General features: G+C 37.9%; 1 protein-coding gene across 7 annotated transcripts in view; it reads left to right on the forward strand.

Annotated features, from left to right (window-relative positions):
• The window catches only part of Mast4 (microtubule associated serine/threonine kinase family member 4), a 565,691-nt gene that overhangs the window by 122,376 nt on the left and 417,344 nt on the right, over window positions 1-25,971 (forward strand). Inside the window, exon 1 of one of the 7 annotated variants that reach the window (XM_058583081.1) lies at window positions 15,734-16,555. The exons of the other annotated variants lie outside the window; for them this stretch is intronic. The gene's annotated coding sequence lies outside the window, so the exon portion shown is untranslated. Of the gene's footprint in view, window positions 1-15,733; window positions 16,556-25,971 lie in introns of those variants that run through there. 7 annotated transcript variants of the gene reach the window in all.

Consider the following 25,971-nt stretch of genomic DNA (forward strand, 5'->3'; position numbering starts at 1 on the left):
TAGAACAGCTTCTCCCCTCCCCTCCCCTCCCCTCCCCTCCCCTTCTCTCCTTTCCCCTCTCCTCCCTCCCTCCCTCCCTCCTCCCCCCCTCTTTCTTTCTTTCTTTCTTTTTCTTTTTTTACAGTTCTAGAGATCAGAATTCTGAAATCAATTTGCACAGGGCTAAAGCAGAGATGCTGACAGGACTGCTTCCTCCTGTGACTCTGAGGGGAGTCACAGCTTTCTAATTTCTAGCAGCTGCCTGTCTGCCTTAGCAGTGGCCCATTCCTCAGTCTTGAAGACATATCACTTCAGTACCTGTTTCCATTTCATATCACTCTTCCTTTTGTCATCAGACCGAGCTGCCTGCTTTTTTTTAATATATATTTTTTAGTTGTAAATGGACACAATACCTTTATTTTATTTATTTATTCTTATGTGATGCTGAGGATGGAACCCAGCACCTTGCATGTGCTAGGCGAGCGCTCTACCACTGAGCCACAACCCCAGCTCCCGAACTGCCTGCTTCCTATGAGAACGCCTATAATTACATTTAGGACCCTTCTGGATAATCCAGGATCATGTCCTGATCTCAAGATGCTTAATTTAGTCACATCTGCAAAGTCCCTTTTGCCATGTAAGGTAGTATTCACAGGTTCAGATTAGGATGCGGATATTTTTAGGGACCATTTACAGCCCAACCATACTCACTATCTGATAATACTAGAACTTATTTATCCATTTTGCTGATGGACCTTTTTGTGTTGTTTTCAGTTTGGAGCTATTATAAATTATGAGGATCCTTAGGCATATTTTTTTCATTTCTGTTATGCACACATTCTTGTGCATGCACATGTGTGTGTATACACACACACACACACACACACAGGTTGTGTACGCAGATGTTCCTCAATTTATGAGGAGGCTCATCCTAATAAACCCACTGGAAGCTGAAAATTCACAAGTCAAAAATGCATTTACTATGCCTAACTTACTAAACATCATAGCTTAGCAACAGAGTGCACCCCAGAAATTCAGTTGTTTCACGTTGTCATCCCATAGCTGACTGGACACTGGGTTCTTTGCCATTTCCCAGCACTGAGATAGAGTATCAAGTTGCTTGTCACTAGCCCAAAAGAAGAGCAAAATTCAGGTTACCATCAAGTTTCTAATGATGCATACTACTGTGGCACCATGGCAAAGCCAAGAAATCCTAAAGCAAACCATCTTAGGTTGGATCACCTATAAAGACAGGACTCAATCACATGAGAAGTATAAGTGCAACCCTAAAACATAGTATAAAACAGTTTTCCAAGGTGATTGCACAAACTTATATCCCTCCTAGCACTGTATACATCTGCCAGTTGTCTTTTATAAAGAACAGAGCATATTTGAACCCAGAAATTTTGTTCCAGAATTAGATCCATTGATATCCCCAATTTTAGTCCCTCTGGATACAGATCAGAGTTTCCCAAAGAGTGTTTGTGTGAACCAAAGTCCTGAGGACTCTCTGGGAGAAAAGCCTTTTTTTTTTTTTTTTTTTTTTTTAAATCAAAGGAATCAGGGAAATACTGAACCTTGCTGGGAGACTCATGCTACAAATGAGCACATTAGAGATCTTAGCCTATTTAGTTTAGCTTTATCTTTATTTACATTAAGTCTCTCAAGTGGATTTGACTTTGACTCAGTTTCCTTCTTTTGAAATCTCAAAGAAGGCAGAGTTCCGGAGAATATCCTTTCAAAATTTTGGAATAAACTACAACTTGGGATGATCTTTTCTAAAAATATAATGAGAAGTTATTATGGTTTTCTATAGAAGGGAAAAAAATAGTCTGTCTTTGAGTATTCTCTCCATAATGTAAAGATCTATCTCTAGACCAGTAGAAGCTATCAGAAAATCTGAAAATGGGTTGAATTTGGGTTTATTTAGTTTTCATTTAGCGAGGGTGGTACTTTTGGGGGCAATTGATTTACATTACTGGGATCTTAAATTTTTCACCAAGAAATCCAATGTAAAAAAAATTTTCTAAAAAAAATTTTTTTCTCCTAACTTGGAACAGTGTTGGTGAGATTCATACAAAAATGTTCATCTCCATTTAGGTCTCTCCACACACATTCCCCCATTCCTACCCTTTTGAAACAAAAATTCCTCTATAGTAGCATGTAGCTGAGGGAGCATTCTTCTTTCTGTGTGTGTGTGTGTGCGCGCGCGCACATGTGTGTGCACGCACATGTGTGTGTTTAAATTCTTGTTCATATCACCAGTACCTCTCCCTGTACCATGATGAAGGCTAGGATTCCTTCTGTGGGGCAAACAGTCTATCCAGATGGTACTCAGTTCTCCTGCTTCAAACAGCCTTTAACTTTTTCTGGTTACACATAAATCTGCTGGTTTTGGTCTGAGGAGAAGATGCTGGAACTGATGGGCCATGTATGAGCAGCACTGATAATGGCTAAAATTTACTTTAGAAGTTAAAGTAGCCAGTATATGTATACCCCTGAGCATTCTGTCCATAATTACTTCATCTTCCTGCCTTGATATTGAGCATTAATTTAGACATGACACAGAATATATTATTCAAATAATATTTTCACTATGAAGTTTGGGGTTAATTGCTTACCCCTTCCCTTTCCTTTGCATTTCTTTTTCAATTGAATAGAGATCTTCACTAGAACTTTTAAAAAATGCTTTAGTTTTTGTATTACATATTGCATACTTTCCATAATTATGGGAGAAATGGCCCTTTTGGGAGTATGCTGTGATGCTTTTATTAGCAGGGTCATTATCAGTATTTCTCTCCCCACAGTGGCTGGTTGAGACCTCACCACAGTAGCCACAGTGGAGAATTGGAACTGAGTTTTGGATTTGAGTTTGGTGATATCAGTTTTATATCTGAAGACTTAGAATTGGAACCTGGCTCCAATGACCCCTTCAAATCATGCTTTTCTTGATGGTCTCGTTCTCTCTCATGGATGATTGATGAGAAAATCGTGGCAACTGAAACCTATTTGCATGTGTCTGTTACTCTTAGAAGTTTATATATCAAGTATATATACTTAGAAGTTTATATTTATATATCAATATATTAAATCCTTTTAATAGCTTCATGAGGAAGGTATTCTTATATCCCCAGTTGGTGGATAAGAGTTGAAACACAAAGTCTTTTTAAGGTCACCAGACTATTAAGGGGAAGATCCAGCATTCACACCCAGCCAACCTGGCCTGAGTACATGTTCTCAGGTCTTGTACTAGACAAGTATCTCTGGCTCTACAACTGTCTCCTCAAATTGTTCTTCACTCTGGTCTCCAGTTTTTTTAGCTATTCTGTGTACACTGGAGTGACTGAGCAATATGTAGGTATGTAAATCGGGCTCATTGCTGGTTGCATATTGGTTTGTCCCTGAGGGCCTACTAGATTCCATGAGCCAACTATTGATGTCTGTGTACCATGTTGGCCAGAGGATTAGAATGTTCCACCAGATTTTGGTGTCTTCTCAGAGGACACAAAATGGACTTCTGGCTTTAAAGATCCAGAAGCTGAGAAGAATGAACCACTCTTATAAGAAGATAGCACTGAGACCTCTCTCTCTCTTGGTGTGCTAGTACCTGTCTCAGTCCTGGGCTAATCCCATAGCACAACAATTAAAGTCACTGTCATCTTTCTTTTCTGCATTTTATCTTGCTCCTGTGCTTGATTTTTGCACTTGGAAAATTCATTTTCTTCTGCTGGCAAATCCTATTTTGCCATTGGAAATGCACTTTCTGGATTTTCTTGTATCAAACATCTAAAGATAATACCCTTGAGCTTACTGATGTGACTTCTTCTGTTGATGCCCTCTGCCTTTTTTTTTTTTTTTAATCTCACTTTTTAGAAGGAATCTTGTCTGTCTGTTATACTTTGCTGTGGGGGTCCTACCTGCATCTCTGCTGAGCTGGTGGGTTTTTTTCCTACTTCATTAGAGGGTCAGTTCTCCAGTTTGCATTCCCCCTTTCTGCTTTGAATCTGTTCTTCCACCTAGAGACAGGCGTTAGGCACACTGGTCCTTGAAGTCAACAAGCGTGGCTATGTGTTACCCTTGGGGTCCATGATGACTTTTCAAGAGGTAATGGGCCCACAGAGAGCTGTAAGGAAACAATTTCAGATCTGCATCTTCACTGTGCATTATTTCCTGAAATGGATCTGCTCAGGAACATGCCTGTACTAATGGGTTGCTTGGCTTTTCTTCTCCCAAATCTTATCATGGCATATAGTCACAGGAAGCAAACTGCTCCCTACAGGGTGCCATACAAACGGACAATCAGAATATCAATCTAGTGTTGAGAAAGAATTTAATGACTTGGAAATTAATCTTTTTGCAAACCAAGTGATGTTTTAAAACAAAAATTGAAAATGACCCTAAGCAGTTTGTCAAGGAATAGTGATTGTCATATGAGATTAGTTTAATTGTATGTGATTTTTTTTTTTTTTGGCATAAATCTCAGGATTAAGTGCCACTTCTGTGACAATACTTCTTCCATTCCCATCAACTTATTGACATGAACAAGGTTTTTTTGCTTTGTATTTCTCATACCAGAAAATGATATAGAAGGGAAATTGCTATTGAAACATTTCTTATTCTAGAAGTAAAAAATATGCATTTGTTGAAAGACCAATTAGAAAAAATAAACCATTACTAAATATCTCATTGAGAAATGCATTTCCAATAAGAATTTACTTTTATGTTTCAATTTTTTATTATTAAAAAATTTTGTTTGTTTTGTCAAATTGCATTCCACTAATAGTGGTAATGATAATTAAATACAGCTGAACTTTTTACTTATTAGGATTGGTCACAGAAAGTAAATTTTAATTCTCATAACTTTTTTTTGCAGAAAAGTACAATAGTGTACTTTTGTGTCTAATAGTGTGATCAATAAAAATTTTAGAACAAAATTGTTATTAGGATAAAATTCTGTGGGGGGAATGGGGTGAAAATATAAGTTTAAGAAAAAACTGAATATATGAAAGTAAAAGAAAAGGTCATACATGTATTTTTTAATATGGATCATGGGTATCAAATCACTATGATATTTAGATCACAATGGATATATTTAAAGCTTGAATAAAGGCAGTCATTTTAAAATGTCAATATTTTTTAAATGCCAGAAATTAGGTTGCATGTAACTATTTAAACTTAAGATGAAAAATTTTAGATGTTAACTTTAAATGTTGTTAGGGCATATAAATATTTCATAACTGTTTGAATTTGAAGCACAAGGGTTTGAATACCATTTCTCTAGGATACCTGACCTGGACAAGTAGGGCTCATGGTGTACTTTGTTCTATTTTTCTCTCCATCACCTTGGCCACATTAACCAGTGTGTCAGAGTCTATGTTCAGAAACAATGTCACTTTTCCTGGTCTCATCTTTCCCTTCTCTTTTGACTAAGTTCCCACTACACCAGCATTCATTCACCAAACACAACTCCTAAAGCACTAAGCCTGGGTCTCACCAGAGGAGAGGGTTGGGGAAATTGGCCATTCAGGTCCCAGGTAAGGAGTACTCAACTAGAGGGGAGCAAAGCTTTTCAAGACAATTGGAGCCTGAAGAGATAAGATTCCTGGAGGTGCTTGGACTGGGGGGTTAAGCTGAGCCTTGGGGGTTGAGGACCAGGAGTGGACTAGTCTCCCTAACCAGGCAAGGGAGGGGGCAACTCAGTGCTCTGGGTATGGATGATGAAGAGGAAGGAGTTGCTGCCTGTAAAAATGCTGCCATCAAGATAGAAAAATACCTGACATTCTTCCACTCTGGAGGCAAAGAATGCCTGCTTTTATATTCTTTTAAACATTTCTTCTTTAAATATTGTCTTATCTAGGCCAAGGACAAAGTGGCTATTTTAATATTATAAAGTAGTTGCTCATGCTCATTTCCATAAAGGAAAGCCTCCTTTGGCACTTTTGGATTCGACTATTTTCTAGCAGATCATGGGTGAGTGGCATATCCAACGTATTAATCCTGACATATGGTCACACCCACTGCAGCCTCAGCCAAGCAGTCCCTGGGGATTACAGAGGCATAGAGCGAAATTTCCCAAGTTGGAATGAGGCTTTCAGAAATGAATTTCCCTCTCCACTCTGAGTGACTTTGTGACGATTTCCCTGGGGAAGTTGCTAGGCGTTTAATAGATCTCCATGTTAGGAAAACAAATTCTTCCCAGCATTTCAGTCTAAGGTGCTCCCTGCCCCTCCTCAGTTTTGTATTGTGAAGACTGAATCTAATCTCCTTTATGTTCGTATTTATAAACTGTTTCTAGATGATTGTCTCTTCGGTTGTCATTTGGATAGTCCCAGGAATTAGTTGTCTCAGTTCTTCCCAGTTAGGCACAGTCCCCGCTAACTGCCTAAGGGAAGGAAGGAGGTCAGGGACCTCAGGTCCAGGCCTGGTTCCCACCACTGCGCCACAGCTGTTAGCCCTCCCCCATCCCTGAGCGCTCACTGGGACCTAAGGGACTGCATTTCAGCCGTGACAATGTTTTGTTGCTCTTGGCCATTGCATAGCAGCTCACATCCTGTGTGCTTTTAAAACAGTCCTTCTTATAAAGATTCTTTTCAAGATCTATGGATTTATGTGGTTTGAGACACACAGAGAGGCTATGCATGCATTTAAAACCAGTGTTTACTTACCTCTGCTAAGGAAATAAAACATAAACAAAATAAAAGGGGCCACATTTGAAGGTCTCAGTTTTTGAGCTTGCCTTGAAGTTCAAATTGTTGTTACAAGGTCTTCTTATTAAATCAGACACACGTCCTCCATCATGTGCTGGTATTTTGTTTGTTTACTAGGGACATTTTAGGGAAGGCTCTCCATTTGGTATCTCTTGAGCGTGAGGGACCCATTATGACCAAATCTAGGTGCCCATCAGATGCTGATGAGAGTGTGGTTAGGTTAGTGTAAGGAGGCAGCAACCTCTGGATACCCACTCAGGCCACACTGTGTAGTACAAATATGGCTGCCATGTCTCCCAGGGAACCTGTTTCAGAGAAAGGGCCTAAGGGCTTGACAGATAACCTTAAAGATGTCTATTACAGGGCTATTGTACATGTTTGAAAATAACACTGAATTTTTTTAAGGAATATCACTGATTTTTTTTAGCCAATTCCAAATCTCCCCAAGTTTGTCTGGGTGTTATTACTGTAATGCTTTATTACCTGCCTTGACTCTTCCTTCTCACTTGTGTCTTGCACTTGAGGTCTTATTCCTTTACTCTCTATGCTGTGTAGTTTCTTTAAAATTTTTGTAAATACCAATTTACATTATTATTATATATAATAGTGGAATTCACTGTTATGTATTTGTACATGCACACCACATAATTTCTCTTCTGTGCCTCTTGTTTTAAGTTCCATTGTTCATTTTAACTTCATTTTCAGTGCAGCTTTGCATTTTAAAAGAGCAACCTGACATCTTTCTTAGTATTGTCTTTGTATCTTCACATGCAGAAAGTCTATCTGTAACTCCCCTCTTCTTTTGGTCATTACCATCAGTAAATTCCTATATTAGCATTTACTAAGGAATATCCAATTTCCCGAATTCTCTAGAGGGGAAGCAGCAGTTCTTTCAAGTGCAGAATGGTTAGGATGAGTTACAGAAGTGAGCTGCATGTATTTGGGAATGATTTCCCTTTGAGAAGCTAAGATTCCAACCCCAGTAGATGTCATGGGCTTGCATGGGTGTTGCCACCACCAGGAAGGTAGCACTGGAATGCTTCCTTTCACTTGGTGACTTCTAAAGCTTTTGCAAACCTAAAGCATCATAAGAAAGAACGTAACTGATTCTTTTGGAGAGACCAACTAATTTGATTCCTCATGAACCCTCTTCCCAGTGGGAAAGCACAGGGAAATAGAGCTGGGAAGGAGAAATAAAGGATTTTAAAGTTTTCATTTATTCCTTAAGCTGAAGAATTAGCAATTTGTAAACGATCAGCTGAATAAACATTGAGACCAAATGTTTAATGGGTTATACATTATCCTAAATTGTTTACAAAATGATATGAAGTAAAATATGCTTGCCTTTCTCTTTGGTCTTTTACAGATTTGCTTCTCTTAATTCATTGAAATTTGGGCAAACACCAAGATTTACTACAATGGCTAAACAAAATGCAATTAGACCAGCCTTTTTTTCCTTTAAGCCTTTCTGTTGTGTTATATTTAAGAAAAATTTATAATCACCTTGCCTGAATTTACAATCAGGAATTTTCAAGCAATGGTGAGACATTAGATCCTTACCTTCTTTGTGAACAGAGAAGAGTTACTTTTATAGAATATTAAATATCAGTGGTAGGAAGAGAGATTCTCATTTAAATGTAGTAACAGTCATAATAATATAGCAGCTAATATTTATTGAGCACATTATATGTGTTTTCGAGGTAAGCCTTTTATTGGGTTACAGGGATTCAGATGATGGTAGGTAGTACTGTTTAGTGTGAGTTTACCGAATGTTTTTATCAATAATGGTTTAAAAACATTTTCTGAAATGCAGTTTTGCATCTAACAGTATGATCCCCATCATAGGTATATGTGATTTGACAATGTATTTTAGGATTTTTCATTTATATTTACAAATAAAATGGACTTATATTTCTTCTACTTTTTTGGAAGCTTTGATATCAAGATTATGCTTTTATAAAATGAAATTTAAAACTTTCCTTTTTAAAAATACCTTATGACATTTTAAATAGCACAACAATTCTGCTCCCTATAGATTTGATAGTGCTGCCTGTAAAATCATCCTTGGTCTTGTGTGTTTCCACCTAGTTATTTAATTGTTCAGAGTCTACTTCCTGAGTCAGTTTTGATAATTTGTATTTTCTAGGAATCATCTCTAACATCTGGTGTTCATAATTTTCAGCACAAAATGCATGTATTCCTTTATATTTGTATTAAATCTCCTTTGTTTCTTTGGTTATATCCATTTTCTTATTTCTGATGCTGTGAAATTGTATTCTTTCCTTCTTGATGAGCCTTGCAAGAGATTTGTGTACTTTATTGATCCTTTCAAAGAAGCAGCTGTTCTAGTGTTTATGTTCTAATCCTTTAATTTATGCTTTTATCTTTAGTGAGTCATTCTTTTGCTTCCCTTAGGTTTATTTGTGGTGGTTGTTTTCTCAGCTTGTTGAATGGAATAATTTAATTATTTTCTTATTTAATAATTTGAATGTGACTTTTTTTAAAAATTATTTTTTAAGGTAGCTTTGGCTCATCTTTTCTTGAAACTTGAAGCATCTCTCCTTCCACCTTTACACTTAGCTCATGCAGTTGATTCCTACATTGGTGGGAAATTGAAACCTACATTGGTGGGAAATTGACACAGAGTTTCCAGCGCTACATCTGCCTCCATCCTTTTTCTTCTTGCTGGTTTGCACAGGCAGTTATTCATGTGCCAGTGGTTGGTGTGTGCCCCATCCTGTCTCTGCTTGCCTAGTTTAACTACTCCAGCAACCCCCCACCAGTCATAACAGATTTTCCCTCTCTTCTGATCATTCCTGTCTACCCACAATCATGCTGTCATGACTCTATCTTCCATTCATCTTCCCTTACCCTCACTTTCCCTCCTGATGCCCACAATTTCATTACTTTGCTGTGTAGTCTAATGCCTCTGTGTGTTATTTCAGCTCATCATCTCAGCTTCATCTTCCTCTAGTGAGTGTCTCTTGAATCCAGTCTATAAGGCTTTCATCCCCTCACTCCAGAGACCACCCTTGTCAAGGTTAGCAATGACCTACCTCCACGGTCACTGAATTACGCAGGGAAATTCTTAGATCACATCTTATAGACACAGTGCTCACTCTTCTCATGTGTGATCCATACTCAACCTCTGGATACTTCAAACTCTTGGTTCTCTTTCTGGCACACTGGTTGCTCCTCCTCATTTTCCTTTTCTCTCTGACTTCTTAATGTTGAAGAGGCTCAGAGTATAGTCTTATATTTTTACCCATTTCTTTGTGATCTCTTTGAGTAGCATGGCTATCACCCATATCCTCTAGGTCTCCAAATTTATATGTCTACCCTTGATCTCTCCCCAAAACTCCAGAGAAGTGTATACAACTGTCTACTCAGTGCCTCTCCTTGAATGCCTGATAGGCATCTCAAACTTTGTGTCTCCTCAACTGAACTTCTCATCTGCTTCCTGTTCAACTTGTCTCTTCCATCCCTGTAATTGGTGGCTTCATCTTTCCAGTTGCTTATGTTGAAATTCCTCTTGGCTCTTTATTCTCTTATATTCCATATCTAGGCCATTGGACAATTCTTTTTTCCTTACCCTCAAATATTTCCAGAATTTGATGATTTCTGACATTCTCCACCACTACTACCCTGCTCTTAGTAACAACCATCTCTCATTCCAAGTACAGATTGAGTATTCCTCATCCAAAATGATTGGAGCTGGAAGTGTTGGATTTGGGATTTTTAAAAAAATATTTTAGAATATTTGTGTATGTCTAATGAGATATCTTGGTGCTGGGATCCAAGTCTAAACATGAAATTTAAGTTTCATATACACCTTAGACACATAACTGAGGGTAATTTTACACAATATTTTTTGGTATGCCTGCATTTTCATTGTAACCCATCATATGAGGTCAGGTGTGGAATTTTCTACTTGTGCCATCAGGGTCATGCTCAAAAAATTATGAATTTTGAAGCATTTTGGGCTTTGAATTTTCAGATTAGGAATGTTCAACCTGTACTGCTCTAACATCCTCAGTGTCCTCCCCACTTTCATCACTCCCCCTACTCCCCTAGGATCTGTGCTCAACACAGCATGCATTGGGATCCTTTCAAAATGTCAGCCAGATTGCTCTTCTGCTTGAAACTCTGCAGTTACCACATGTTGCACTCAAGAGTAAAAGCCGAAGTCTTCACAAATGATTTGACCCCAGTTTCTCCTCAGGCTTTATCTTCTCCTGCTCTCCCCTCCCTGACTACACTCCAGCCAGGCACTTGGTTCCTGTTCTGGGGATGTGCCAGACATGCTGGTGCCTCATGGCTATTTCAAGCCACTATCTAGAAATTCTTCCCTAGGTAATCAGGGGACTAATTCCTTCAACCTGTCCAAGTCTTCAGCGAATGACGTCTTCTCCACGGGGCTTATGCTGAGCATCCTGTTAAACTACAGCCTTTCCCCTCAACTGCCAACCACATTTGCCTGGTTCTAGGTGTTTCTTTTTTATTTCATAGTATTTTTGGTTGTCTGTGCAATTACATAATTCATTGTATTTGCTTTATTGTCTGCCTCCCTCTTTAGAATATAAATTCCAGGAGGGCAGAGATCCTTGTCTTTGTTTTCACTAATGTGTCCCAGAAATGTAGAATAGCACTAGGCATGTGGAAGGAGCTCAATGAGTATTTGTCAAATAAATGAGTAAATTAAGGCTATGATTTTTCTGTGAGAAATATTGGCTGCAGCTCATAAAATTTGATGTTCTATACCTTCATTGTGTTTGGTTTCTAAATAGTTTTCTGGGACTAGTAGGTTCTTTCTGAGTGGAGAGAGATGACCATTTAGGGAGGCAATCATAGCTTCTCAGTGAGGGAGAGTTGTCGGGGGAGCAGTGCCCCCCTTTAATTCCCAGATCAATGTCCCAGGCAGATAATGGGACAGCTGCCAGATATTTAGTTGGAAAGGGATATGCCTGAGTCAGGGTACTGGTAAAATTATGAAACAACTTCCTACCACTTTAAAGGAAATCTATTAACCAAGTGAAGCGAGGGTGTTCTATAAGCAGAAGTGTGGGTGTATTTCTGCTTTTTTCTTATAGTGAGCACTTCCCAGATTCTGACAGTAACTTGTGTTTTCAGAAGCCTTGGTTTTTGGAGATAACATGAATATTCACTCCTTTCTAAATCTTCAGTGGTATTTTAGTGAGACACCAGGAAAAGCATCACCAGGAACTTGGGTGGACACCATTTTTAACCAGAGAGAGGTTATTTAAAGTTGTAAGCTTTTGTACATTAGTCTAGAATGTTAGTTGACCATTTCAAAGTCTCTTTGTTCTATTGGGTATTCAAATGATTCCTCTTAAGCACAATAAGATTTTTTTTTAAAGCACAATAAGATTTGCTTTAGATTTTTGAGTCTAGTTCTCCTATTAATCCTGATTTATTAAATGTCTGGAGGAATAGCCCAGAACAAAGTTCATTTCCTTGCATTAGAAATGGAAGTACTACAGACTAGAATTGATACAAGAACACTTACCTGTGAAACTGCTGAATTTGTGTTTTTGGAGAGTTTCTTTCTAGAATTAAGAATAACATCAAACCACACTGATAAAAAAAAGTTATACTTCATTTTTGATATTGCATAGAGATGTAAAGTATTTGATATACTAAGGGACAGTGCTTATTCCTTTATTAAAGAATTGAGCTTTCAGTGTGATTTTGGTGAATTCAGGAAAATGAGTCTTTAGAGATGCTACTATTATGGTTTCCCCCAAATAATCTTAAGCTCACTGTTTACATGTTACTTTTTCATGAGAAATTATTATATAATATTTGTCTCACTTAACCAGGTCCTTTAAGAGGAAATAATAAATTACTTAAAACCAAATCACATGAAAAAATGCTCACCATCTCTAGCAGTCAGAGAAATGCAAATCAAAACCACCCTAAGATACCATCTCACTCCAGTTAGATTGGCAGCCATTATGAAGTCAAACAACAACAAGTGCTGGCGAGGATGTGGGGAAAAGGGTACACTTGTACATTGCTGGTGGGACTGCAAATTGGTGCAGCCAATTTGGAAAGCAGTATGGAGATTTCTTGGAAAGCTGGGAATGGAGCCACCATTTGACCCAGCTATTCCCCTTCTCGGTCTATTCCCTAAAGACCTAAAAAGAGCATGCTACAGGGACACTGCTACATCTATGTTCATAGCAGCACAATTCACAATAGCTAGACTGTGGAACCAACCTAGATGCCCTTCAATGGATGAATGGATAAAAAAAATGTGGCATTTATACACAAAATGGAGTATTACTCTGCATTAAAAAATGACAAAATCATAGAATTTACAGGGAAATGGATGGCATTAGAGCAGATTATGCTAAGTGAAGCTAGCCAATCCCTAAAAAACAAATGCCAAATGTCTTCTTTGATATAAGGAGAGTAACTAAGAACAGAGTAGGGTCGAAGAGCAGGAGAAGAAGATTAACATTAAACAGGGATGAGAGGTGGGAGGGAAAGGGAGAGAGAAGGGAAAATGCATGGAAATGGAAGGAGACCCTCAGAGTTATACAAAAGTACATACAAGAGGAAGTGAGGGGAAGGGGAAAAATAATATAAGGGGGACAAACGAATGTCAGTAGAGGGAGCAGAGAGAGAAGAGGGGAGGGGAGGGGAGGGGAGGGGAGGGGGGATAGTAGAGGATAGGAAAGGCAGCAGAATACAACAGACACTAGTATGGCAATATGTAAATCAATGGATGTGTAACTGATGTGATTCTGCAATCTGTATATGGGGTAAAAATGGGAGCTCATAACCCACTTGAATCAAATTGTGAAATATGATATATCAAGAACTATGTAATGTTTTGAACAGCCAACAATAAAAAATTAAAAAAAAAAAATGATTCAAAGCCTAAAAAAAAAAAAAAAAAAAAAAAACCAAATCACATTTTTATTAAAACATTATGCTTGGCTGGGGATGTGGCTCAAGTGGTAGCTCACTCGCCTGGCATGTGTGTGGCCTGGGTTCGATCCTTAGCAACACATACAAATAAAGATGTTGTGTCCGCCGAAAACTAAAACATAAATATTAAAAAAAAATTCTCTCTCTCTCTCTCTAAAAAAAAAAAAAAAATTATGCTTTATGAAGCTGACTGCTTAGTTTGTCTTTTTTTAAAAAATACTTTTAACAGAAGTGCTTTAAAAAGAACATTTGGTAATGGTAAATTTTGCATCAGGAAAATTTTCCCCTTAGTGGTCCCTGGAACACCTCCCTGCACCCCAACCCCTCTTTGCCAAATACATGGCTAAGCTATTTCTGGGTCTAGTGGGCTGAAAGGAAACAAGAGAGATATTTTTGAAAGTTTGACTCAAAGATATAAAGTATAAAATTGTCACTTTTGGTGGAATTATTCTCATTTTATTTCCAAGCAAATATAGTGATTATATATTGGCCCACCTTACTAATAAACAGGGTGTTCATTTTCTCTGTGGCAGGGGACAGTCTGTTCATTCTGTTCTCTTTCCTTTCACAACTGTTATAACAATATTTGATTTTTGATATTTTGATTATAAGTTGTTGATTTTGAGATATACCTGCAAAGACTAGAGTTCAGAGAAATAACAGGGAAGGTTTTCGTGTGCCTACGTGTCAGTCCTGGTGAACCAAATCGTCAGAGTCAGAGCAAGTTTTGAACTCAAGACACATCAAACTATTCAGGTGGGGTTCTGGCTGCTTGTGATGAGTTCTGGATCTGGTTTAGGTAATTTTGGCCCTTACATGGTAACAGGAGAATGTATTTATGAATTATGAAATGTAGAACCCTTTCAAATAGCATTGAAGTGGTCCTAATGTGTGAAGGAACCGTTTAAATAATTTTTGCTTTAAAAAAATCTTACTAGATGATGTATTCAAACATTAGGTTTCCACTGTAGGCTGTCAATCACTATCTACTTGCTTCTTTAAAAATCTTTCTTTCTTTTCCTTTTGAGAACACTAAAAAATCATGTTTCCTTTTTTTTCTTTCAGATAAGTATAGCTTGCTTTTAGTGAAATATTTTGTCATTTTAAAGAAATGCTACTATTTTCCTGATTATATGATTTCTCTGGGTTTACAGTTTGTTTTCTGCCAGTTTTGTTTATGTCTTAAGGACAAAGTGATACTTTTTTGTTAGAACTACTATATCAATCTTTTATTTGATCAGAAAGAAACTTTAAAAAATGGCTTCACACTTTATTCCAGGTTTGAGGATAGTTCACACATTTGTGTTTTACCAGAAATTACTTAAGGATATGTGTGAGAATTAGTTTTAAGCCTTAAGAACATATGCATATTTTATCATTCTCCTTCCATTCTTAATTTGATTTTTAAAATGGTTATAAATATTGGATGTGCTCATGATTTATTGTCAAGTGAAAACATCCTTCCCCCAAGAATAACATGCCTGATGCTTCAATTGCCTCAATTGCCTTCAGAACTTTAATGGTTCTGTTATCAACAAATGTGAATGCTGAAAATATAGATATTAAAAGCTCTTGACTTTTCTACCTTCAATGCTAAATAAGGGGATGTCTTTTCAAAATAGTATCTGCTCTCAAAGACACCAGATGGCCTACAATTTTCTTAGGGTCTTAGCTTTTTCACCACTGCAACTAAAAGACCCAACCAGAACAATAATAGAGGAGGAAAAGTTTATTTGGAGCTCACAGTTTCTGAGGCCTCAATTCATAGACAGCAGGCTCCATTCCTTGGGGCTCAAGGTGAGGCAGAACATCATGGCACAAGAGTATGGCAGAGGGCTGCCGCAGTCTGGCTGGGCACAATTCAGGAGCCACTTATCAAGCAGAAACGAACTTTATTTTTAGAACACATACCACAGGAGCTCTTCAGGAATTCCCGCAGAGTCCAACTGCCACCACCGGCTTCCCACAAGCCTCTCAACCCCCCCCCCCCACCCACTCCTCCTGCTCTTGAGGCTGATTGGCTGGTTCGCATGGGTGGAGCCAAAAAAAGTCCCCCAATGAGTAGCTCCGTGGTCTGAAAGGGCAGGGAAACAGCCCAATGAGCATCACCGCAGAGGAGCCAATCAGCTGGCAGCTAGAAGTTTGCTGGTGCTGCTGTGAGCCAATCATCAGCTGGCAGCTGGAAATTTGCTGGCAGCTGGAAGTTTGCTAGGGTCCTTTCGGCTGTGGTTCTCAACATCAATTCATAGACGGCAGGCTCCATTTCTTGGGGCTCAAGGTGAGGCAGAACATCATTTTGCAAAGTATGGCAGAGGGCAGCAGCTCATATGATGATCAGAAAGAGAGAGAGATCTCCACTTGCCAGATACAAATATATACCTCAAAGCCTCACTGTCAATGCCCACCTCCTCCAGCCACATCCCACCTGCCTTCAGTTACCACTCAATTAATTCCATAAGGTGATTAATTCATTGATTGGGTTAAGGCTGTCATAACCCAATCATTTCTTCTCTGAACCTTCCTGCATTCCGAGATAAGCACGAGCTTTTGGGGTCCAGGGGTGGAATGCTATGGTATGGATGTGAGGTGTCCCACAAAAGCTCACATATGAGACAATGCAAAAAGGTTTGAAGTAGAAATAATCGGGTTATGAGAGCTTTAGCCCAATCAGTGAATTAATCACCTGATGGGATTAATTGAGTAGTAACTGAAGACAGGTGGGGTGTGGCTGGAAGAGGTGGGGCATTGAGGGCGTGGTTTTGGGATATATCCGGCAAGCAGAGATCTCTCTCTGCTCTCTGATCATAGAAGGAGCTGCTTCTTTCTGCCACACTATTCTGCCTTGATGTTCAGCCTCACCTTGAGCTCGGAGGAATGGAGTCCACTGTCTGTAGATTGAGACCTCTGAAACTGTGAGCCCCACAATAAACTTTTCCTCCTCTACAGTTGTTCTGGTTGGGTTCTTTAGTCACAGCAGCGAAAAAGCTGACTAAAACACTTAGCCTGCCCGTACCATAGGTAGGGTCATATTCCAGGATTTCTGCTTTCTTTTTGATCCGTTTATGGATTCGTCTGGCATTATGTCTGTCTTGTGCTTACTGGAAATAGGGGAGTATGAGACAGACAATAGACTGCTTCATATATGAGTCTTTATTTTCACTTCTTAAAATGCAAATATTTGTTGCATACCAGTTATGCAGTGGGCACCATGACATGGGCTGGAGACTCAAAGTTATGTTAGTAGCATTCTCTTATGTTAATATTATTTTGCTCATTTATTCATTGAGCAAGTATTCTATGAATTCTCCTTATGTGCCAGGCACTGGAATATAGCCATTAAACTCTGAAAAAAGTTAGCTGGCATTCCTGGCTGTGGATATAAACAGTAAACAAGTTAAAAATATGTGGAGATATAATATTGTGTGTGTGTGTGTGTGTGTGTGTGTGTTAGATAGTGGTAAGTGATAGGAAAATGAAGAAAGTGGCAGAGAGAGCTAAATTGGCAGAGAGAGCTAGGAAGGGTGGGGGGAGGCAATGATAGGTTGAAAATTTAGATAAGATTGTCAGGGAAGGCTGGCAGGATCTCCTTGAGGTGACATTTGAGTAAAGACCAGGAGGTTGTAGATAAAAACCTAATAGTGTCATTTCCAGGGGGTCAAGGTTGAACACATGCAGATACAGGTTGTGCTGGGAGTCAAAGTTAGGTTTACTTTACCATTTCCCAGGGAAGACTCTGTGGAGAAAAAGACTTCCAAGTGGGAACACAGAGGAAGCGAATGAGCAGAATCATGCAAGTGACTGGATAGCTGCTCGGGTGCTCCTTCTAGCAGTGTCTGAGATTGGGGCTGTGGAGATGAATTTGGTCTGGGATTGTTTGTGGAGCACTTGCTGTGCCATGTTAAGGGAGCTATGATTTGATGCTTTTTAAGCTGGCTAGTGTATTTATAATAGGTCATCTGGCAAAGCAGTGGAGGTTGATTTAAGGGGAATCTGCAGTTTAATGGAGGCTGTACTGATGGTTCTGGTGAGGAACGTTACCTACAATTGGTGTACACAGGGAGTGGCTAGAGAGGTCAGAGTGGGTTTGGGAAGGATACTCAGTAGAACTTAGTTGCATGGGAGGCTTGAAGGTGAGAGGAGTCAAGTAACTTTTTTTTAAAAATATTTTTTAGTTGTAGATGGACACAATACCTTATTTATTTATTTTTTATGTGATGCTGAGGATCCAACCTAGTGCCCCACGAGTGCTAGGCAAGTTATCTACCACAGAGCTATAACTCTCATCCTCAAGTAACTTTTTAACCTATAGTAAGAAACACATATCACAACCTGGTACACATGCTACCAATACATATAACTTATAGAATATGTTTCTGAAGCACATGTTTCATAAAACATTTTACCATATTATGTGTTGTCTGCTCTGATATTTTCTATTTCATTATATTTCACTGTCTTTAAAATGCTGGCACCATTTCAACATATTGTGTCCACTAAGGGTCGTGACCTACAGTGTAGAAAGCACCAGCAGGCTTCTTCAGGTAGTTTTCTCATGGCTAGGATGTTTTCTCTTCCCAGATCTTCTTTGTGATCCCATGTCACCAAACTCCTTCCATTGGAGGGAAGGGAAGGAGAGGGCAGTGCACAGTATTTTTTAAAATTCAGTGAATGAAATATTGCACTGAATGTTTAAGAAAATATTGTGCTGCCCACTTGGTGAACCAACTGATGTCCACTTAGGAGTACAGTGAAGAGAGATACACTGGTTAAGTCACAGTAGTTGCCTAGGTAATGTATTTGCTAAGAGGGTGGTTAGTTGTCCTGGAAACATGGTTAGTGGGGGTTTTGTGGGTACAGGAAAAGGGATGCAATCTTTTATTTATTTTCCTATTTCCTTTGCTTTGAAAATGCCTGTCCTCCTTGGAATGCAGAATGGTAGAGGACCTTAGATGTCATGAGTCCATTGCACCAAAATCGAAAAACTTTTTTGTTTGCTTGAGAGATTATAGGCCACTGTTAAATTCTTCCTACTCAACTTGGATGGCTTTTTCTAGAGTCACCCGTGGGAAGGACTATATGCCATTTTGGTGTTTGCCTATGGGACTCTGGGTTGGGACCATGTTAGAAACCATTGTGGTTTTCTCCAACCAAATGACTCGGGTTTTTTCAGCTCTAAAACAGCAGATAATACCACCTACTTACTCTGGTTGTTCCATGAGGATTAAATGAGGCAACCTATATAAATACAATGTCTTAAGCATAGGAAATGCTTATAACAAGTGTCTACTGTTATTTTTTCATGTTACTAAATTATTGACTTTGGAAGACTTTATTTATTTTATTTAGCAATAGAAAGGATGTGGTAACTTTGTGAGTCTTATATATAGAATGAGCTAAAATTAAAGTTCCTTTCTTGGTGTATATTGATATTTTTAATAGGATAGAGGAATTTCCATAAAGAATAAAGATGCGTTTGAATTCAGGAATAAAGATATACTATACATTAAAGTTGAGATAGTTTGTTTCATAGGTGGCTTCTGAAGGACATTAGTTCTTTGGAATAATGCACCCTCGATTTGTTAAGGTGAACAAAAACTGTTAAAATATGCTGGCTTTATGCCCCCAAATGAAATAGAAATGCATATAATCTTGACTATTTTAACTTAACTTTGCTATAGTCATTTGCATGGTGGGGTTTCAGTGCTTTTTTACATGACCAAGCTTAAATTTTTGACATGAACTATCTTTGAGTGATGGAAAGTCATGATTATAAGGTATCTATTTCTTTTGAATAGTAAAAGTTAGAATTTAGCACATAGAAGTGTATGGAAATAGGTAACAAAAGATGTCTCTATCAGAATAATTTTACTGGAAAAACTTTCACATTCCCTTTGAATAAAATAAAGAGAATAGGATGAAGGAACAGTATTTTCTCTTGGGAGGACATGGCAAATAATCCTTAATAAAAGTCATGATAACTTTCTTTACACCAGTAGGGGGTAAATAAAACTTTCTAGAGAAATAACACCTGGAAGTCAGTCCTTTCTGTTTGGTTTCAGTGGAGGACATGGAGGGTTAAATTAAAAGGGTGAGGTGGGTAGGGGATTGCTGAATGCTATTTGGTTCTTCAGGTACCATCAGTTTTTTGGTGGTTTTTGTTCTCTTTTGTAAACATGATACTGCATTTTCAGGGAAGTTAATTAAAGCAAAAACACCTAATATTTAGCTCTTAAATTTGCCTTTTGATAAAGGGAAACAAGTGGAGCTGCACTTAATTGACCCATTTAAAAGGAAGGATAAGATAAGTGTGTGTTTTATTCCAGTGAGTTCAATGATCATGCATTTAGGGATATTTAGATATGGATTTTGTGCTGTAATCTGAATAAGAATAGAATGGCTTTTATTGGTGCTGGGTTTTGAAGTGGGGGCTATCTGTTAAATGATGGAGTGCGTTAGAAATCAGATGTTTTGAGTATGTGTGTGTATGTGTTAATGTGGACATTTAAATTACAAATGAATATTTGAAAAGGCTTTGTTTAAGTGAAATTAAAGAAATAACTGTATTGATTAGCTCTGTTCCTTGGAATTCTGTGCATTTAAATCATTTGATCCATGCTGTACTCCTGGTGTACTATATGCCCAAGCACTGGGTCTGACTGCAGCATTCTTTTTTCATAATGAAATGTATATTAACTATGCAGTTCTTTCATAGAGCAGTGTTTTAATCATTCTCTATTGATTTATACATCACTTCAATGCTGCATATTGAAGGCCTCTTATTCTAAGTCTCCTTTACCCAGAATCTCATTCTGTCTACCTGACTTGCATAATGTGCTGGGACTCTCTTAATTTCCACCCCGCCATGGGAAGCAGTCATGATTAGGAAACCACAGAAGGTCAGGCATACTGTTGCTTTCTCTCAGCTTTCTGAGGTACACAGAAGAAATAATGGGCTTAGAGAAATATTGTCATTGCCCATAACTGATAATGGGTATCAGAACTTAGTTAAAATTAATAAGTGCTGAGTTTCGAGTTTTGGCATGAGCCTGAATGATTTATTGCAAGCTGGGGATGCCAAGAGAATGTTTTGCATTTACCAAAGGAGCAGAGTGATGATGAGAGGACTGTCAGTTGGTGCCTGAGTTTCCAGCAAGAGGAACATTCCAGGCAGGGTAGCTAGCAGCTTCATGAACAGCAGTTGTTCTTTGAACCCAGGGTTGTTGCTACAAGCTGGCTAATACAAATGGGAATATTTTCTTTTTTCTTTTGTCTTAATGTTAATTTGAGTGAGAGGAAGTGTAGATCTGGTTGATGTGGATGAGGGATGCCTACATGGACTTGAATAAATAAATTAAATCCCCTGCCCTCCCTCAGCAACTTAGAATCTCATTTGGATTGAAAGGCTAGAGCTGGGTTTTACATATGAGGAAAACTCTGCTTACTTCATTATTATTCATGGTCAAATCCCCAAATCTCCTCCCTGAAGGGATGTATTCTTCCCAGCAAATTAAAACATCTTTTTTTTTAGAGACCAAATGATGATGGTGTCAACTATTGATGAAGATGAATAGGTAATTCTTTTCTCAATTTATACATTCCTTTTTCTCCCCTACTGTTCAGATAGGGTTTGCTCACTTAAACCAAGATCCAATATTTCATTTACTCTCCTCTCTGTAGGTTGTACGCATTGTGTAAATCTCCCGGTTAGGTAATAGAGGAAAATGTTTGAAAATGTGATAGCTCATTATAAGGGCATTTGACATAAGCATATTTGCTGATGACGGATTGGCGATCGGTGGTAATTTAAAGGGATTCTGAGCAGTAGTTAAGGTAGAACATTTTCTTTGCATTAATCATATGACATCAGGATAGCCCACATTGCAAACATCTTTCAAAGTCTTTATGTAAAATATAGATTTTTAGAAGCTGGTCTTCATGTGAATGAACATACACATTGCCTGAACTGCGGTTTTTTTCCCCCTACTTAATTAAATTGCCAAGAAAGAAGACGTGGGTTGACGACATGTCATTTTACTTTATAGACCCACATATACCCACCAGAAAGACAAAAGAAATAAAATAATTTGTAGAAAATGGAAGAAAAAAAAAAAGGCACTACGACAAGATTGACTTTCGAAGCATTCTAGATATTGGGAATAGAAACAGATGTCAAATCCTAATCTAAATAGATATTGGAACTTTAATCAAATATGTCATTAATAGTTTGACCCCAGTTATATAATATTTAATGTAAGTAGTGGTCCACCTCTAAAAATTACTGGGGTTTTAATTTATAGGGTAGGGGGTGAACAGATGTCATAGATGAGAAATTGCTGATAGGCATTTGGGAGTTCCCAAATAGATGCACAATTGTATACTAACACTTTAGTTTCATCATGACATGCTTTATGACAAAGCAGCATTGGATGCAGCTTAGCAATATTGAAAGATCAGAACAGCTGTTATCTGCACAGTCACTGGGGTTTATCTGTCAGACGTTTGCATAGAGAACAAGGTGTTTTAAGTAATGTGTCATGATAGTTTAATTACATCACCTTTCCTGGGACTTTGCTTGATTCCTGACTCAAGAACATCCAGTGAGATGATAGCCTCTCAATTTTTCTTTCTTAAGAGCCTTCGTTCATGTTATTGCTTGGTTAGGTTACATGTACTTGTTTCTCAACCATACATACAGAAAACAAATAACACCAACAACCCCCTCTTTCTAGTCAGTTTTTCTAAGGCATTTAACCTTGCTCTTGAAAACCATGATACCTTCACTTCTAACCTTCCTTATGAAGATAAGTCTGTCAGCTCTCTTGCTGGATTCTGCACTCAGATAGGCATAGGTGTTTCTTTCAAGGGTTGTCCTCCTTTTCTGGTTTTATCCTGCTCTCTAGTTCCCCTCCTAGACCACTACTTGTATGGTCTTTAAGTGGCTAGCATGCTTATGTCACCTTTCTAAAGTTTGTACCTGAGTTGTTCTACCTCTTGGCTTTAAAATGCCTGGTTTTCTTTTGTCTTTAAGATATAGATTGTATTTTTCCCCAATGCTGGGTATGATAGCTCATCCTTTGGGGCACTGCTTAAAAGACCCTTCACAAACTGCTATCAGCTGCTCTTTCCGGCTGTGTCTTCCTCCTTCCACTTTTTCTTCCTCCCTCCCTCTCCTGCAAACCCTGATCCCTTGTATCATTCCTCTACACACCTGTGCTGTCAGGCCTCTTCCCTTTGCATATTGCATGGCTTCCGATAGAAAAGTTTTCTATATTTCTGCTGCTTCCTGGAAGCCCTTGCCAACCTGGGCAGACCCAGTTACAGTGTCTCCTGTGGGATTATAGCACCTTGTACATGCCCCTGTACTAGCAGTGATTGTTTTGTGCACACACACGCACACACACACACAATATGTATATGACTTGGTATGTGAATGTGTTGGGACCTTGTCACAGAGATTGTCCCTTTCTCCATTTGTGTCACAAATTTATTTTAATTCTTTAGGAAAAGCAGTAGATCAGATGGGACCAGTCTGGTTTGCGGGTGGGTTGATCAGCTTTCTACTCTCCATTGCCCAGCTGCATCGTGGCTTTCATTTTCTCCCTTTGCTATAAGGATGTTTGGTTTCTAAAACTCCTCTTGTTTTTGAAAATAGGAGAATCATTTTCTCTGTTGCCATTGAAAAGTCCTGCTCTTCCTTACCACCCCCCCTCTTTTCTTTCTCACAACCATAATCCAGTTCCTGACTTTATTACACGTTTGTTACTTATGCCCCAACAGCCCTGGATGGCCTGCCTTCCACAGATCTGCCCCAACTTTTGTTGTCAACAACAATTAAAAAAAAAAAAAAAAAAAAGGTTCCCTATTGCCAGGGAAACAGAAATTGACATAGGAGACTTTTTCTTAGACACCTCTCTCCAACTATTTCTTCCTTTTTCTCTGTCTCTCTCCATCCATCCCTGATCCCATGTCAAGCTCTCAAGTGGTTTGCTAATTCTATTCTTACAAATATGGCACCCCTTTTCAGGTAGACCAGCTGATTCCCTTATGGCAGTATTTTTTCATCCTCTTGGTTAGAACCCACGAATGGACCATATCATGAGTTTAATGGGTCATAACTTGTACTTTTTTTTAAAAATGAATTTAAAAAATGAAATTATAATAGGGAGTATCATCAAAAAGCTAAATTAACCTATTGGGTTATAGTCTAAAATATGTTTCTTATTGTGGTTCTTTTGTTAGGTAATTTTGAAAGTTACTGAAAATAGTAATAAAGAATTTATTTCAATTTTTCTGCTAAAATTACCTCCTTTATGTACACTTTTGTGACAAGATAATAAATGACACATAACCCTTTCATGCAAGCATTGCTATCCCTTTTAACCAAAATTTGTAAAAATTATGGCTCAAACTTTGCCATAATTTTTGTACTATGTCATCTTTGAATTTTTAAAACAAAAAAATTGTAGCTGCTTTGTATTTTGTAATTCTCATGTATTTCCTGTGTGAGTTTAACTCCCCAACTAGATTACAAGTTTATTTTGAGATTTTTAGAGCATTCTGAGCACCAGCTCTAATTATAGGCCTTAGAGAACCAAAATGAAAAATAAACCTTAGAAGATTTGTCTAATTCCTAAATTTTTCAGGTGAAAAAAAAGTAAGGCTTTCCAGAAAGGCTCTGTTTTCAAGTAGATCTCGTCTCCAGTCATGAGCCAAAAGGAATTAGGGAGGCATGTAATGAAATGAGTCTCTGGAAAAGATAATATTTGTGTGAAGATCAAAACTATATCTTATAACAATGTTGTTATGCATTTCTCTCAGGTGCTTGTGATTAAATGCAGCATGACTTGGATATGAGGCTAAGGAAAATATGTGGGCTAAAAATACAAATAAATAAATCATATCTGTATTTCCTTCCTTTTTTTCTTCTTTCCTCCCTCCCCTTTTTCTTACTTTCCTACTGAATTCCTAAAGTCTAAAACACATCTTCTTATTTTAGAACTCTTTCTCTGTAGGGTATACATAGATATTAAAAATTCAGGAAATGTTGCTATTGGCTAGAAGGAAGAACAATCCACAGAACTTGTACCTGTTTGGTAATTCCTGAGCCACTGGATTCTCAGGGTATCATAGGCTGAGCTGCGTAATGTGGGTCATTTCTTCATTGTATTCAAGACTCTTAATCTTACCTATTTTCTATCTCCTTTGTATCAACTCATTTCCTTTCCATATAGAATTTAATTGAAAGTCATTTGTCTCTGAATCTGTGTACATTCTATTAAGACTAAGTAGGTTCTCAGTGTTTTCTGGATTCTCACTTTCTGGAATAGCGCTGTCAATCAGACTTTGTGATGTGATGAAAATGTTCTGTACTCTGCAATGTCCAATATGGCAGCCATTAGCCACATGTACTTTTGAGTTCTAAAAATGAGGCTAGTGCAAATGAGGACTGAATGTTTAATCTAAGTTAAATTTAAATAGCCATATGTGGTTCATGGCTACTGCATTGGACTGACAGTCTTGGAACTTGAAAACACATCAATTCATGTTTCTTTTGCTCCTATTTTCTGTTTGCAGTATCCTGATCCATCCGCTTCCCTCTTTGGTATAGAAATTTCTCCATCTTTCCACTTGATACTTGTTAGCATTCCATGCCCCACCCTTAAGAAAATTCTCTGTACTGTTTCTGAGAGACCATCTTCTAGAAGAATCTGCAGAAATATGAGAGATTTTTTTTTAATCCCTGGTGCCCAATTCAGTTGTCATTTTTGACAGAATAAATATAGTTTATGTAGTAGAGAAACTGAGCTGTTTTAAAATTGAAAAGTTGAAATGATTTTTACTGATATTATAGGAAAAAAATTATTGAAATCATTGAAAATACTGAGAAATGCTCAGTTTGCTGTCTTGAAACTACAGAAAATTTTTATATTCAGAATTAATCAGACAAAATACACACTAAAAGGATAAGATTAAAATGCAGACTTCATTAAATTAGGTTTTATACAAATTTCATTTCAGTTCAATTACTGTTACCTATAAGAAGTGATGCCAGAAATATTAGTAAATGTAACTTGCATGAATATTACCATTATATGAATGTATGCATATTGTCCCCTGTGATTTCTTTGTGTTTGATATAATTGGAGATTTGGAAATGGTATTTTCAGCTGCCTAGAAGAAAGGCTGGACTAATATCTGATTTTTACAAATTTTGTACTACCATTACTAAATAAAATTCTCCATATTTTTTCCTCATATTACATCAAAACCTATTTATCCTATGATCCACAGTTCTTCACAATTTCTGAATTATCTGAAATTCTTAACA

This window comes from Marmota monax, unplaced genomic scaffold, assembly GCF_021218885.2.
Source record: "Marmota monax isolate L192 unplaced genomic scaffold, Marmota_monax_Labrador192_F-V1.1 WCK01_AAM20220418_F8-fsc00130, whole genome shotgun sequence".
Taxonomy (NCBI): Eukaryota; Metazoa; Chordata; class Mammalia; order Rodentia; family Sciuridae; genus Marmota; species Marmota monax.